Here is a 16,982-nt window from a genome sequence, read left to right as displayed (position 1 = left end):
CCTTCCTCTGGAGGTGATAGATCAGATCACCTTTCTAACAGCTCCAGATTGCCTTATTTCAATGTGACTAGTTTGGAATGTGAGGATGTGACCGTTCGCTTCCCAGCTTATGGCTGCCTCTGCTGCTTGGCCAGAGATCTTAGCCTAAGAACAAGGCCTCAGACTGTCACAGTAAGAGAAGACCCTTACACTGGCAGACAGTGATTTTGATTCTTTCTTTTATACCTCTATAACTAGCTAAGTGATAAAGAATACACCTAAATTCTTAGAGTATAGGCCTTTACAGACAGGCCTGAATATCTATATCCTAACAGAACTCCACCGGAGGGATCAGCTAATTCCAATGCTGTTGCTAGCCATCCGGGAACTTCCACAGTCTTCAACCAAATAGTTATTATATGTTCACCAGCCTTGGGAATTGCTAGACCTTATGCGAGAGACCTGGCAGCAAACACCATCTCCGTCCCAGGGCCTCTTGCAGTATCGCTTACCTATGCTGGTGACTTGGCAAAAGAAAACCTTCAAGCCACTCAGGGAATTCAGGGGTACACCTACAACAAAGGGGCACCTATTGAAGTCCCAGGGGTTGAGCGGGCACAAGACCACCTACATCTGAAGGCCCCTATGCCAGCCTAAGAGGAGGAGCTACTAAACCCAGGCCTCAAGCAAGTTTGCGGGGCAACAAAGGATAAAACAGAGACAGGAGTGAGGCTCACAGGGTCATAAGCAGGGAGCCAGAGGGGGACACCGAGCACAGAACCCTGGACAACATGCACTGCTCCTCAAAGGTACCTAGGGAGCTAGCAGATGTGGCCCAGAGGAACTCTGCCTGGATGCGTGATCGAAGGGAGTATCAGAAATAGGCCCCACAGTCGCAGAGCACCTTCTCATCCAACACCCTTCTCCTAGTATGATAGATGGCCACCTTGGCCAGCGCCAGAAGGAGGTTGCTGAGGAGATCTCGCCATTTCAAGGAGCCATGGATGGGATGTGCATAAAGTGTAGCCAAAACCTAAGGAGAAGGTTCCGGAGGAGCCAGAAAAGGAGCTGCAACCTCGTGCACTCAAGATATATGTGTGCCAGGATCTTCCTCTGGGCGGGGCAGAGCAATCTCTAGCCCAGCCTCCTGGCTAGGACAGACAGCAGATAGTCTATAAAGGCCTCTGACCCTCTAGGTGGCACTTAGCAATCAGTAGTCCTTCACCTGGTCTCCTCGCTCAGGAAGACAGCAGGCAAACACAGGCCTCTTGGTCTAAGACAGGTAGGTGGCCACCCCAGAGTGGGGTTGGTTGCAGGGAGAAGGGAGACCCGGGCCCATCCTACTCCACCGGGTCCCAGCCCAGAGTCCTAACAGTAACAGAGGGTTCCACCACTGGGTCAGCAGGGGTCCCACTGAAACATGCTGACCTAGACTCTGATACCCAACTGGACTACTATCTGGTTTCCATGGGCTACTTCCTACTACCCCTTCTAACTCTGACCAGTCTTTAGCACTCAGCCCCTTATACAGCCCAGGTGCCCTCCTTTTAATCAATCAGTTAATAAATCTAGATGTACTGGCCCAAGTTCCCTTTTGAGGGGCCAGTCACCCTATGACAACCCTATATAAAACTCTTTCCACAGTAACTTGGATCCCAAAACCTAATTGCAGTTATATGAAACAACTGACAAGAATGGCCACAAATTTCTCCAAAAGCTCAAATTCAAATGGCAGAGAACTTGTAGCTCTGAAATTAGGCAAGCTCCAAATATCCAAAGATAGTTTCATAAACAAAGAGATGACTGCAGCCATTTTTAGCTCTTGTATAAAAGCTGTCTAGTCTGAAGCCAAAAACAGGATATATGAAAGAAAAAGATTCTAGCTTAAATTTTGTAGAAATGCCAAAAATGAGCACTAGGAATTGATGTGGAAATAACATCCTGTACATCTGAAACAAACATTTCAAAAAAGATTTTAACTAGCAAATTGACCAGTTAAACAAAACAATTTGAAAACATTTGGAAAATCTCTGTCTCTCAAGCAGTCATGTATGGTACTAAAAATAAAAAGAGAGAATTGTAAGAGGAAGAAAAGGTGTACCACAGGACTAGAGGGCCATAGGATTCTGTTCATGAACATTCCTATGAAATGATGCTTTTCTATTCTCCATACATAGGGCTGGTCCTGGATAGCAAGAGAGCCTCAGGTTACCTCTACCCAGCAATGCAGGGGGTGGGAGTAACTTAAATGGGCAGACCTCCCAAAGCCGTTCAATCACAGGTACCAAGTGGGCACACACACAAAAAAAGGCGCCCTTTTGAAAAATTGGGCCTTACTCTCAAACTCGTATACATGTGACACATACATGAATTAGAGATGACCTCTATTACATTACTTCTTTCAGTTAGGGCAACTGCCGTTCACTGTACCCACATATCATACACGTACCCGGATTGACAACCCAGTTTGGCACACTCACATTGCCAGCCCAACACTATTCAATTCACTGAGAAACATATGATGTTTCTTCCCAACATCAGTCTAAAATAAAAGGGTTTTCGGTCTTCCTTTGACTGACTTCCTCTGGACATTTCTCACCCCTCACAAAATAAGCCATCAGTGGCAGCTACGTGGACAGTGGAGACTTTTTTGCTCTATCAAAAGGACTTGTATAAAAATATAGGTGTGTACGATTATAAATATGTTCTATATGGTGGGAATGATGTAAATGCATTTAAAGGTTGTAAATGCCGTGGTCTCTTCGACTGGATAACAAATCAAGGTGTATAAAAGATCCTGCATGATGAAGTCACAATACCACTGTGTAAGTTACTTCTTTGCTAGCTGAATTCTTCCTCCTTCTTTCTACTACATTCCAGCCAGTCTTCAGCCAGATGCATCTGTCTCCTCTTGGCATGTTGTACAGGATACAGATACACAGGAAAACATTGTGCACTTTCCGTGGCTCCATCAGAACAGTTCCACAACTAGTGCCCAGTCACCACGTCCTGCCTATCTGTCTGTCGGTCCATCTGTTAATCTGTTTCTGTAGACACTTGTATCTAGCACATTACAGCATTATCTGAGCATCCTACAGAAATATATGGGTCCATGTTATACTTTGGGTGGAATTTTCAAAAGTGCCTATTGGCCAGATTTTCAAAGGCATTTAGGTGCCTAAAGTTGCAGATAGCTTCCTAGTGGGAGTAAGGCATCTAACCTGCTTAGGTGATCTTGAAAATCCCTCGATGTGCCTACGAATGCAGGAAGGCACATATCTGAATCTTAAGGCACCTAAATACCTTGGAAAATCTGGCCCAAAGTGACCTAGAAGCACAAATCCTATTTAAAATCAATGGGACGTGTGCTCCTAAATTACTTAGCTGCTTTTGAAAATTCCCACTCTTTCTCTAATCAATGACAATTGCTTGATTTTCCTGGCTCATCCTAGGTCACCTCTATAAAAATCCCAAGTATCTGCTCTGTTATTACTCATAGTTTTGTGAAGGCCTCCTTATAAATCATTTCGAGGAAACACATATGGTATGCAGTATGGGGGTAATCACTTATAACAGTTATCTAGGCATTAAATACCCAACACATCTGATAAGAAATGAGACTCCCATTGACTTATGTGGACTTTGGAGCAAGTCTAAGAATTAAATAATGCCTTTATCTAATAAGATAATATAGAACACTACATTGTAAAGAAACTGAAGCTACATCCAAGATAGGTACCCTATATTTTAGAAAAAATTTACCACTTCAGGATCTTCAGTGCCACATGCAGAACCAGCATACACTGCATTGCCCAAGTCCATGCATTCCCCTATGTACTATCCTTTCCAGATTTCTGCATCTGCTCATTCAGCTCCACTTTTCTTCCAGAGGGGTTTGGTGTTTTAAGCTCAGGCAACAGCCGAATTCCAAGATGAGCCAATAGCTCTGTAAATGATATGCATCAGGACCCAAAAGGAAATGTAGAATGGTAAGTAGCATTCGTGCTTATAACAGATACACTTTAGTTTAGGAGGAGCTAACACATTAGACCAAACACATTATAAACGCCATTATAAATTATAAACATTAGACCAAACACATTATAAATGCCAGCCTTTCCCGTGTTTCCATTTTGTAAACTCTCAATGCTGATGAAACATGCATCAGTTCCCAGCAGCTTAGGACCACCTGGAGCAAATTAGCATCAGAGTGATTTAACAATTAGATCAGAATTTTTTCAAATAACTAGTGAGATTTGAAACAGAAGATAATCTTGCCAAACCTTTTTAAGTACATGAGTTTCTGAAGAGACACCGTTTTCTGCACTCCAGCATTTCTAGATTTATGAGTACATTGGGTGCAATATATCTCATTCGTTTTGACCAGCAGCTCTGAAAAGTGTCACTAATCATAATGCTATTGTAAGAAGAGCACCTGTTTGTTGCCAAATTGTGTCTGAACTGAATCAAAGGAAGGGGCATACCATTTGCAGGAGGCCATCGGAGTATCCCATCCTAGGGAATTTAGGGCCTGATCCAAACCTTGTGAAACCTTAATTCAACCTCCTTGTGAGTATGCCTTATGATACAATCTTTAATTACATGATTAACAAGCTATGGTCACCTTGATGCAGAAATTATCAGCGAGGTTCTTTGGACTATGTTATGCCGGAGGTCAGACTAGATCATCATAATGGTCACTTCTGTCCTTAAAATCTATTTATCTGTGATCACATATTTTTTTTCCATAGGACCATCACTCTTACCCCCTCTCTCTCCTCCTGGCTCTAGCTCATAGTCCCCTCTACCCCAGTCTATGGCCCCTGTGCTACCACCTTGCAGCTAGCTCTTCCCCACTCACATTTGTTACTGTTCTGCAGTGGTTCATAAAGTATGCCTCATGCCCCCCTAAGGGTCGCAGACAAACATTCAGAGGGGCATGTGGCAGGGCTGGGGCCAGCCCCCATGGGTAGGGAGCGCCATGCTTCCAACCCTGCTCCGCCCCCATGCCTGCTTCGCTTCCAACCCCATGCAGCCCCCAGTCCTGCTCCACCACCATGCCCAGCTCCACCCTCACTCCCTCTCCACCCCCAAACCAGCTCCAAGCCCAGTTGCAGCTTCGCTCCATCCCCAGACCAGCTCTTCCCTCTCTCCCTCTCTGTCCCCACCCAAAGCTCCACTTCGCCCCTTGCCCGACTCTGTCCTCATTCCCTTTCTGCCCCAGACTAGCTCTGCCTCTAGCTCCAGCTCCTCCCCCATCCCCTGTTCTGCCTCCAGCTCCACTTTCAGCCCAAGCTCCTCTGCTGAGGAAGCTTTGGTTGTGCAGTAATGGACGGGGAGCATGGACAGATTCCGTTACTGGTAAGAGAGGGCGTGACTGGAAAAGTTTGAGCACCACTGCCCTTGTGCATTACAGTAAAGCAGCTTCCTCCTTCACCTCCAGGCTGCTTGGGCAGCAGGTCGGAGAACATTAAGTCTACAGGAGAGAGAGTGTCCTAGTTCTCAGTTCCTGTGCTTGGTGCCACAGTGGCCTCTGGCACATGGGAGAAGCAACTGCAGAGAAAAACCCTTTCAGCCCCTGCAGCCCTGGGACAGAGACTGCTCAGTTGGGCTGGAGGATGGCACATGCACAAGCCAGTTGGCACACAGGTGTTGTGAGGCGATGGAGCATGCTCAGTGCAGACAGAACCTCTGGATAATTTAGCTGCCAATGTCATGCTATCTGGAATGGCCCACAACTGTCAACCTCATGGCAGACTGTCAAAAAGCAGCGCAGACATCCCAATCTGGTGGCATGCTCTATAATTAGATTTCACCAACCCAGGAACAAGGGTGAACTCCTGAAGCACTATACCAGCCTTACTATGGACTCACAGACAGTCCCCTTGGGCACTCCAATATAGCTTACCACACAGGCAAAATGGACTACATGATAGTCGATCGCCATATACAAAAGATACAAAGATAACAAAAGAATCAAGTTGCTTCCAGTCCCAAGAGATCAGCCCACTTACCCCAGGTTAATTTGTACATCAAATCTCACATGATAACTAACGCTTGTAGGCAATCCTATAATTAACTAACTAAGGATTTATTAACTAGAAAAAAGAAATGAATGAAATGAGGCATTTTAAAATGTTGCAACCAGTCCAAACACCTTATATCTGTACTTTAATCCGTATCTCAAAGATTTGAATCAAACTTTTAGTTCCTAAAAGCATTACTTTTTTTGTGTAGACAGACTGGCAAAATCTGCAAACTTGGCTCTCAACCCAGACTAAAGGCATATTTTTCTTTTCTTTTTTAGTTGAAAGGAAATATTATTTAATTTAACTAACAATTTTTTCTCCCAGAAAGAAAGTAGATAGGTCACACCAAGGGATGACACTTAATGGTATGATTTGTAATAATTGTTTCTGGAGATTTTGTTTGCTTGCAGTATCTGGACCCCAGGAATGAAGGAGGATTCCTTTGGAACCATAAAATAAAAATCTCACATTTCTGAGATTAGCAAATAGATAATATATATTTCCCCTCATCCTTTAATTACATTTCTGAGCTCTTATTTCTTTCCCTCATGTTTTTTTCTGTTAGACATCATTTCTGATGTCTTAAGCCATTTATGTGCCTGCAACAGTCTACAATTCTTGTTATAAGCACCAACATCCTACGGCTATATTAAAATTTGATGAGGCCTTATCTCATATGGGTTAAAAGATTCAGCATTTCACCTAAAAAAACCCCAACCCTCTATTTAAATTAGTTTAGATCAGTCAGCCGTACAGTTCAGACAGTCTCCCCACAAGCTGTACTTTAGCTTTGAATTTGTTTGCTACTGAAAACCAGATTCCTACTCTGAAAAATGACTATGTAAAAATGAGAGACAAGATGGGCAGAGCGCTATCTTTTATTGCTTCTTGGTGAAAGAGACCAGCTTTCAAACTTACACAGAGCTCTTCTTCAGGTCTGGGAAAGGTACTCGGATTGTCACAGCTAAATATAAGGTAGAACAGATTGTTAAACATAAGGAGATAACATACGTTGCAAAAGACCAGTCAGAGTGAAGTGGGCAGTTAACACTAACCTCTGCAATCCAGGGACAAAGGAGGGTTAGTAGGTTATAGATTGTTGTAATGAGCTGTAACTCCAATGTAAAAATGACATCTTCTTACTTAGGAGAGCAGTTCCTGCTGTGTATTCAGAGTCAGAGCGGTATGTGTTCACTTAGGCCCAGTTTGTGCTTCGCCAGGGCCAAGTGGAATAGAGGGTGTAAGAAGCCTTCCCCTGCCCTGGCACATCCTCCATAAGGGCCAAGTAAAATTACAGTCACTGTGCGCTGGGAAGCACAAGAACTGCTCCATCCCTACTCCAGCGCAGTGAATGGTGTTCCAAAGGCATAGGAAGCAGCTACCCCTTTGCCCCACTCTCCACACTGTCCACACAGGGGGAAGACAATTGTGTTCCACATACAGAGACTGCACACCTAGGAGCTCTGGGAGCCATTCTGCCTTCTTGAGGGATTATGCCTCCTGCTACTCCCTCTGGGGCACTATAGCTCTGCATCCCTTTTTACTATGGGTTCTGTGCAAATGCAAATAAGACTTTACTACTTTTTACTCCTGTTAGCCATGCAGAGCCCATACACCTACAAAAGACTGAGCTGGATTCAGTTTCTTCTTGTGCATCATCAACAGAATTGTTCACTGAATTCTAATTAAATTTAGGGACAGAGGAAGGTAGGGGAAGCCTGAGAGAGAGAGATGGAGAGAAACAGAGTCTGTGAGTAAACCAAGAGAAGCAGGGTGAGGGGAGAGGGCAGCCAGAGGAATGGAGGAAAACCAGGACTGTGTAAAACCAAGAATAAGTTAGAGACTGAGGCTGAACAGGACAGACAGACATGCAGAACACGGTCTCTTTAGTTTAGAGCTGAGTGGTCACGTCAGTCCATCTTTGAGGGCATGTTCCGGAGCATCAATTCCTGCTTGTTCCTGATCATCGGTTCTGGTGGTCTCCTACGACTGATATATGTGGTCCCAGAGATCCGGAACAGTAGAACCAAAGGTCATTCATATCCAGTGAGTCTGGTCTACTGTGCCCCGTTTCAAGCAAGCATCACTAGAGTCGAGTCCATCTCTTCAGGAAATCATAAGAAGCACTTGTGACTCAAAAGACTGACTTGGGCATTTGACAGTACCCAGTGAGATATTTGGGGAAAGAGGAACCTTGAACTAAAATAATAATAATAATAATAACAACAACCTATAAGATAATAGCCTGTGCTTACAGAGATAGATATCTATATTTCTTTATGTAGAGGGTTACCTACTGGGTAAATTATACCACCGATGTGATGGACCATTACTAAGATTCTGTCTACACTACGAACCTTAAAGTGGCACAATGGCTCTTCCAGGGGCATAATTAAACCACACCCAACAAGCGCAGGTAGCTATGTCAGCAGGAGAGCATCTCCCACTGACATAAAAGCACCAGTGTGGACAGCATTGTCAGCAAAACTTATGTTGGTCAGGGGGTGTTTTTTTTCAACACTCCTGACCGACAAAAGTTTTGCCAACAAAAGTACTAGTGTAGACAAAGCCTTAATCTTGGCTGGTAGTTTTGGGACAGGATGACCCTCAGATGTATTTCAAATTATAACACAATAACCTTATTCTGGAGAGGTCTGTTTACAACTACCCCGAGAAGATAAACCAGCTGAAGACTGGAACATAAGCCTGTGGTCATGTTATCCAGAATTTCATTGGTTAAAATTATTACAATTCAAGATGGGTTGGACCATTTGGGTGGGCCCCAAAGTTCTCTGTAACAATTACACTTTCCTGTAAGACTATTGTGAAGCTGAACCATCCATTACATAAGTACCATAGATACTGCAAGTGAAAAAGAATGATAAACAAACAGCAGCAGCTCTTGGGAAATGACGCCAGCTAAATGGATTTTCCCATGGCTCAGAATAAAAGCATAACTAAGGGATTGTTTGGATTAGACAGCCTGCTTGACATTAATGGTTCTTATCACATTTTCAGTCACTCTTTCAGAAAGGCATGGTAGCATCTCACTGAAACGTACAAGATGGTTTTATGTTTATATTTTAAAGTATATGCCTCACAGAACCTTACAGTGCCCCATGCAGACCAACTTAAATGGATATACAAAGCTAAAGTACAATATTTTCTCTCAGAAGAATATCTACTGCAGTACATGATTGTTTCTGTAATTCCTGTTTCCAAAAAAAACTTGCAAATAATTTGTATTGGTTTCAATATGCAGTAAATTATCATAAAAACAAGATGTTTGACAAGTAAAAATCCATTACTTCTGTTACTATACATTTTAAATAGATTTTGAATATTTGAAGGAATTTTTAAACTGCAGTAAATGTTACTCAACATATCTTTTCAGGATTTAATTTTTCTCTTATGACGAATTCACAGAAGTTGTTACTGAGCAATAATTCCTGGGTTTGTATCTCAGTGTATACATTCTAAGCATGCAATAACTGAAGGACATCAATGCTAAAATATGATATTGTTTTGGTCTGTAATTTTGTTGATGTGTTATACAGTGCTACCAAGGGTCTAAGGATCATACCATATGAAATTAAATGCTACTTTAACCTTCATTTGTAATTCTGAAAGTCTAAACTCATTCTTCTTCTTGACTTTTAGAAACACTGGACTGTGATCTCATAATTTACCATAGGCTAAGCACATTGGGTCTGATCAGTAAAAGGCCATGAGGCCTCTATGAAAAACAATGGCACAGCAGGAAATGGAACTGGTGATTCAGTAGATGACATTCTCCCTCTGAGTCAGTGTTGAACCAATGTCCCATCATGGCATTATCTGGCTCAGTGCACCTGGAGACATCAGTGCACGGTGAGATGGGCAGTGATATAGAGGCAGATGAGATGCTCCAGTTCCCCTCCCAGCCTTGGAACAGAGCAAGTTAGAGCACCCTCAAGACTGTTCTAGCTTGCACCTGGCTTCAGTGGCCTCCAAGGAGCTTTTCTGGCAGTCAGGAATCACTGGAGCACAATGAGACGCTGGCCACACCTCCCTCGTTCAGCTGGCGTCTGCAAGTACAATAGAACCATCTATGCCAGCCCTACAATATCTGGGCATTCCCCTAGATCAGTGTTTCTCAAACTATCTGATGTGGCGAACCGGCAATTTTTTTTCCAGTGTGCTAGGGACCGGTACCATATTTGCCAGGGACTGGTACCATATTTGTGCCATATTATTATCATATTCGCATAGGCAGCAGCACATCAGATCAGAAAATCTAACATTCTTCACTGTATTAATTGGAATGGGAGTGTGGCGTACTCCCAGAGATTTTCCCATTTAAATACATTGAAGATGGACTGAAAGGCTGCGCATCTGTGCAGATAAAATGACTATTATTCGTTTACGATCCAAGAAAATGTTATTTGAACATTCGTAGTAATATTAATTTATATCGGAAACAATATAATGAATATAATAAAAGTTGGCAGACATTTTTTAGGGGGCTTATCTGCTCCCACCCGACAACCTGCTGCAGTGTCTTTTTTCTCCACCAGCTCCGCTGATCAGTGCAGATGCCGTCAAATTTCACGGAGCAACACCACCAACAATAATAATTAATCTGCCTCTCCCCAAACCTGCGCTAAACTGTCTTCCAACATCACGGGGCTCCTTTTTTTTTTGGAGTGGGGTGGAGGGGTGAGGAAAGGAGAGGGGGTGGCAGCCAAGCCCAAGAAATTGCCAGAGATTAATGAGTCTTCTCCTTATGAGTGTGTCCATGGGCTCTGTCTGCTCGGGGCTGGGTGGGGGGCAGCGTGAATGGATGGCATAATGTTCAGGAAACACACACATACATTACACATGCTGCAGCTCGGGCAGCGCCTCTCCCGCTCCGAGGCGTAAGGGTGGGGGTCGGGGGGGGCAACCCGGCCAAAGGCAGCGGCCGCGGCAGAGTCACTGGCAGCTGCTGCTGCGGTGGCTGGGGTCGAGCCAGCATGAGCCGGGTCAGCGCGCGTGGCCCACCATTTTGAGTAGCACGGCCCTAAAGTAGGCGAGATTAGGGATCACGGTTAAAACATAACATGCAGTACACAGAAGATTTTATTAAAGCATTAGTAAACCACATGGGGAAATGGCTCCCATTTAATTAGTTTCAGAGATGCACAGATTGGTGTAGAACTTGCTCACAGGGTTTTTGTGGATATATTATGTCTATTCATTGTCTGAATTACATTCTGCAGTGTCAGTCTGGGTCAAATTTATCATTGCTCTTCATGCAATATATCTTGCAGAGCTTGATACACATATATCTGTAGATACTAACTGAAAATTGAATTTAAGAGGATAATTCGGAATTGTTTGGTATTTTACTCAACTACCCTAAGTTATTATTGAGATATTTATTATTTATTGTTCTTTGCAAACATTTATAAGGCTGCCAAACCAGGGTATTTGGACACATTTTAAATGGGAGCCGTTCTCGTTATATTTGGGTAAAGTTTAAATACATCACTACCCACACCCCACTCTCGTCCCCTGCTCCAGCAGGACAATGTATCAAAAGCAATGATTCAAACAAACCTAGGAGGTTTAAGTTTACACTGGACATGCTCAGAAACTTAATATAGTCACTCCCTCATTAACATTACATCATTTCTTTAAGTGTATTCACTCCCACACTAGTAACATAATACCGTTTCTTACATCTTTCAGAGTGCAAAGCATAGCCCTGCTCTTTTCTCAAATATTTCCCTGCAGCGTATGAGGAAGCATGGTTACAGAAAGAATCATGTATCTGTAGAGACAGAAGGGATGATTAGCTTTTTTGGTTCACTTTTCAAACATATGGAGTAATACATAATTGTGTGTTTATTTAATTTTCTACATACTCAGCACAGCTAATATTAACAGCAAGGGGTAGGAATGCAAGCCAAAATAGGGAAAGAACAGCTTAAAGAATATTTAAATAAGTTAGATGTACTCAAGTTGGCAGGACTTGATGAAATTCATCCTAGGGTACAAAAGGATCTAGCTGAAGCAATCTCAGAACCATTTGCAATTATCTTTAAGAACTACTGGAGGAAGAGTAAAGTCCCAGAGGACTGGAGAAGAGCAAACATAGTACCTACCTTTAAAGGGGGGAACAAAGAGGACACCAGGAATTATAGACCAGTCAGCCTAACTCTGATACCTGGAAAGATAACGGAACAAATTATTAATCAATCAGTTTGTAAGCATCTAGAGGATAACAGGGCTACAAGGAATAGACAGCATGTGTAACGCCGACAGACCCTGGTCATTGGCGGGATCGAACCGGACACCTCTGGAGCTTCGCGCATGAGCCTCTACAGCATGAACTAAAAGCTAACTAGCTGTTAGCTAGGGCTGTAGAGCAGACTTACTTAACTCTCTCTAAGGGTATGTCTACACTACCTGCAGGATCAGTGGGCAGCAATCGATCCAGTGGGGATCGATTTATTGCGTCTAGTCTAGACGCGATAAATCGACCCCCGAGATCTCTTCCGTCGACTCCTGTACTCCAGCTCAGCGAGAGGCGCAGGCAGAGTCAACGGGGGAGCGGCAGCGGTCGACTCACCATAGTGAAGACACCGTGGTAAGTCGATCTAAGTACGTCGACTTCAGCTACATCATTCACGTAGTTGAAGTTCTGTAACTTAGATCCAACCCCCCACCCTCCCACCGCAATGTAGACTAGGCATGAGTGGTCTCGGTGCCACTAGATGGGGCAAAACACCACACACACTGGGTTACACATGGATGTGTCAAGAACAAATCATGCCAAACCAACCTAATTTCCTTCTTTGACCGAGTTACTGGCCTAGTGGATGAGGGAAATCTGTAGACATGATATATCTTGATTTTAGTATGGCTTTTTACACAGTCTCTTGTGACAGTCTCATAAGCAAATGTGGGAAATGCAGTCAAGAAGAAATTTCTGTAAGGTGGGTGCACAACTGGTTGAAAATGTAATTATCAGTGGTTCACTGTCAAACTGGGGGGATGTAACTAGTGGCATCCCACAGGGGTCAGTTCTGGGCCTGGCACTATTAGATATTTTCACTAATGACTTGGATGAAGTGGCAAGTATGCTTATAAAATTTGTGGATAACACCAACCTAGGAGAACAGCACTTTGGAGGACAGGATTAAAATTCAGAATAATCTTGACAAGTTGTAGAATCAGTCTGAATGCAACATGATGCAATTCAATAAAAGATAAGTTCAAAGTATTTCACTTAGGAAGGAAAAAACAAATGTACAACTACAGGATGGGGAATAACTAGCTAAGTGGTTTTACTTCTGAAAAGCATCTGTGGTTATAGTGGATCACAAATTGAATGAGAGTCAACAATGTCAGGCAGTTGTGAAAAAGGCTAATATCACTCTGGGGTGTATTAGCAGGAATTTTTCCATGTAAGATATGGGAACTAACTGTCCCATGCTACTTGGCACTAGTAAGGCCTCAGCTGGAGTACTGGGTCCAGTTTTGGGTTCCACCCTTTAGCAAAGATGTGGACAAATTGGAAAGAGTCTAGAAGCGAGCAACAGAATTAAAAAAAAAGTTTAGAAAAACCTGATCTATGAGGAAATGTTTAAAAAAAACCCTGGATATATTTAGTCTTGAGAAAAAAAAGACTGAGGTAGGACCTGATGCCAGGCTTCAAATAGAGCTGTTAGAAAGAAGAGGGTGATCAATTGTTCTTGAGGTCCACTGAAGGTAGAACAAGAAGTAATGGGTTTAATCACAGCAAGGGAGATTTAGGTAAGATATTAGGCAAAACTTTCTAACTATAAGGATAGTTAAGCATTGGACTAGATTTCCAAGGGAGGTTGTGGAATCCCCATCACTGGAGACTGGGTTGGACAAACATCTGACAGGGATGGTTCAGGTTTACGTGCTCCTGCCTCAGTAGAGGGGGCTAGACTTGATTACTTCTTAAGGTCCCCTCGTGATGTCCTGTACCTTTAAATGTTTGAGCACTCTTCCCCTCCCCAGTGAAATGCATCAGTTTCCTGCTGGCTTCAATTGTGAACAATTAACATTTCCACAGCAGGTAGCTGTGCTTAAATGAGCTCCTCTGTGTCTGAATCACCTTCTCTACTGGGTCCAGAGAGAACACCTTCCATCCCTACCTTTCTATGCTTGTATGATTTACACGGAGCTTCACGGAAGTGACTCATGATATAGTGGAATAATGTTCTTATGGTGGAGCACTCAGTTTGGACTTAGGAGAGGTGCGTTCAAAGCCTGACTCCACTATGGAGTTCCTGTGTGAACTTGGGCAAGTCATTTAATCCCTTGGTGACTAATTTCCCCTGTATATCATGGAGATATTAACATATCCCCATCCTCTGTCTTGTATATTCAGACTGTAACTTCTTTGGGAGAGGGATTGTCCTCCTAGGCGTATGTACAGTACCTGGTATACTAGGGATCCAATCTTGACCTCTACGCACTACAATAATAATTATTCTTATATATCTTATAAATAAAACATATAGATGTAGTGACTGATACACATGATGAACAGAGGGGTAAATATTGATTGCACCCACAGGAAATCGCACAGCTAAATCGGACATTAAGAATCTCCTACAGTCATGAAAAGCTAAATTTTCAGCAGGGTTTCACTAAAGTCACCATTGGCAGCCTCCATTTCAAGAAAACGTTTCGCAACCCCCTAATTTTGTTGCTACGTGTGTGTGTGTGCGCGCACGCATGCAAGTGAATCCGAAGCACAAACCCTAAGCATTAAATAGAGAAGTACACTACGTATTTAGCTAATACTTGTGTTTGTAAATTTTGTGGGTGGCAAAAAGTACGGGTTGAAATTGTGGTTACAAAAGAAAGGCCATTAAAACTAGTAGAAAAATTCTAAATTTAAAAATTCTTTAACAAATAAAAGGACTTATCTTTGGGCAAAATTTCACAACTAGCTCTGGAAGCTAATCTTTTGAAAACATAGGCTGAGATATCATATTAGGGTGAAAGTGAGCAAAAAATTACAATAACCCTCTGTGCACAATGCATGAGGGCTTACTGTGGTCATCTAGACTCTATAAATAACTAAATATAAGGAAAGCAAAGGAAACTCTGAGCCCAACTGCGAAGATTATTCATGATGATTTATTCATTTCAGATGTAGCTTCCACATGCACCTACATCAGTCTAACCTGCAAACCTGATGCTTTGTTATCTGTATCAGTTCTGCTCATTAAAACAAGGCTAGTGTGAAAGATGCTTTGAAGATCACAAGGAACAAAAGTCTGCTTATCATGGTGGACTCAGGTGGGCTGCAGAAATGAAAATCTATAGAACTCGTCCAGGTTTCAGTCACTTTGAGGAAAACTAGGACAAAAGTATAACGGCAAAATGGGACTAAGTGCAAATTAATAAAATACAATACTTTCTTTGTCGTTGAAATACCTTAGACTAACAATAAATTCTACACAGCCTAAATAAATTAGAAATTTTGCTCGTTAGATACTCCCATAGACATAGTACCAAACAGAAGTTAAACAAGGCCTCCTAAAAGAGCAATAGCACACAAAAGAAAGTTCATAGGCCTTTGTTAATCTTGCTGACATGCTCTAGGGAAAATGTGAGGTACTGCACTGGTAACCTGTGCTGTTAATTGAAACATTCTAAGCCCTGAAAGCAGGGAAGTTGATATCTGCTATGGACATTGCTCCATTGCGTTGAGTACTGTTACTGCTTTCTGACCGTTTGAAGCATTAGTACAGAAGACTCATATCTTCGGAGGGGAGGGATAGCTCAGTGGTTTGAGCATTGGCCTGCTAAACCCAGGATTGTGAGTTCAATCCTTGAGGGGGCCATTTAGGGATCTGGGGCAAAAATTGGGGATTGGTCCTGCTTTGAGCAGGGGGTTGGACTAGATGACCTCCTGAGGTCCCTTCCAACTCTGATAGTCTATGATTCTGTTTGCAATTATTCCATACAAGATAAATAATGGATATATAATAAAAAATATTCAGTAAGAACCTAGGCTCAATTGCATGTCTATCAACCACATGACTCCTTTGGGAGAGGGAAAAACTGTGTGTAAAATGACAGTTAAGAAAAGAAAAGTATGTTTATCTTCTCTGGACAGAAATTTGATAAAGCAGCCAAAGTGGTTTCATTACACTTAGCTTCAAAGACACACAGTAGCTGGCTGCTTTCAGATTGTTATACTGTTGTACCCCTACTGTGTGAAAAAGTCTAATTTTAAAAGGACATGGTGAAGTATTTGAAGCCCAGCTTGAATATATTTTTCAAGTTGCATAGTTTAAAGGGTTTTTCTGTTCGTCATATTACACTGCAATATTGTTGGTTTTAAGTCCATTGATCCAGCAGGAAACAAGCTGGTCATTTGCAGCAGTAAAATTTCTCCCGACATTACCCCGTACCACAGGCCTTACAAAGCTAGGCTAGGCTCTCTGAAAGCAGACTTTGCTTTTCTCTGAGGCATCTGACTTTGTACTTGTACAGCCCCCTATTAGAGCAGAATCTCAACACCTGAAAAATGGTCATGAATTCTGCCTCACAACACCCCATGTGTGGGAGGAAACTTTTATTGTCTCTGCAGATGGGGAACCAGGGCACAGAGAGAATTCCTGGCATGCCCAAGATCACACAGGAAGTGTGTGGCAGAAGCAGGAATTGAACCTCCCTCTCCTGAGTCCTAATGTAGTGTGTCAGCTGCAAGACCCTCCTTCCCCTGCGTTAGTTACTGGCTACTGCCTACACAGTTGATTCGCTGGAGCAAATCTCTGATCCAACAAGGCACTTAATAAAAATTAAGAAAATTTAAACAAAAACATGTGCATATAGCACCACATGTTCAATAGAGCTCAGGGCCACATTTTCAAGCACTCGGCATTCACCACTGGGGACACCGTCAGCTTCACTATTATATATTATAAAATAGTTTAAATTAAAAATCATCAGTTA

This window comes from Eretmochelys imbricata, chromosome 7, assembly GCF_965152235.1.
Source record: "Eretmochelys imbricata isolate rEreImb1 chromosome 7, rEreImb1.hap1, whole genome shotgun sequence".
Lineage (NCBI taxonomy): Eukaryota > Metazoa > Chordata > Testudines > Cheloniidae > Eretmochelys > Eretmochelys imbricata.
This window is presented reverse-complemented; position numbering follows the sequence as displayed.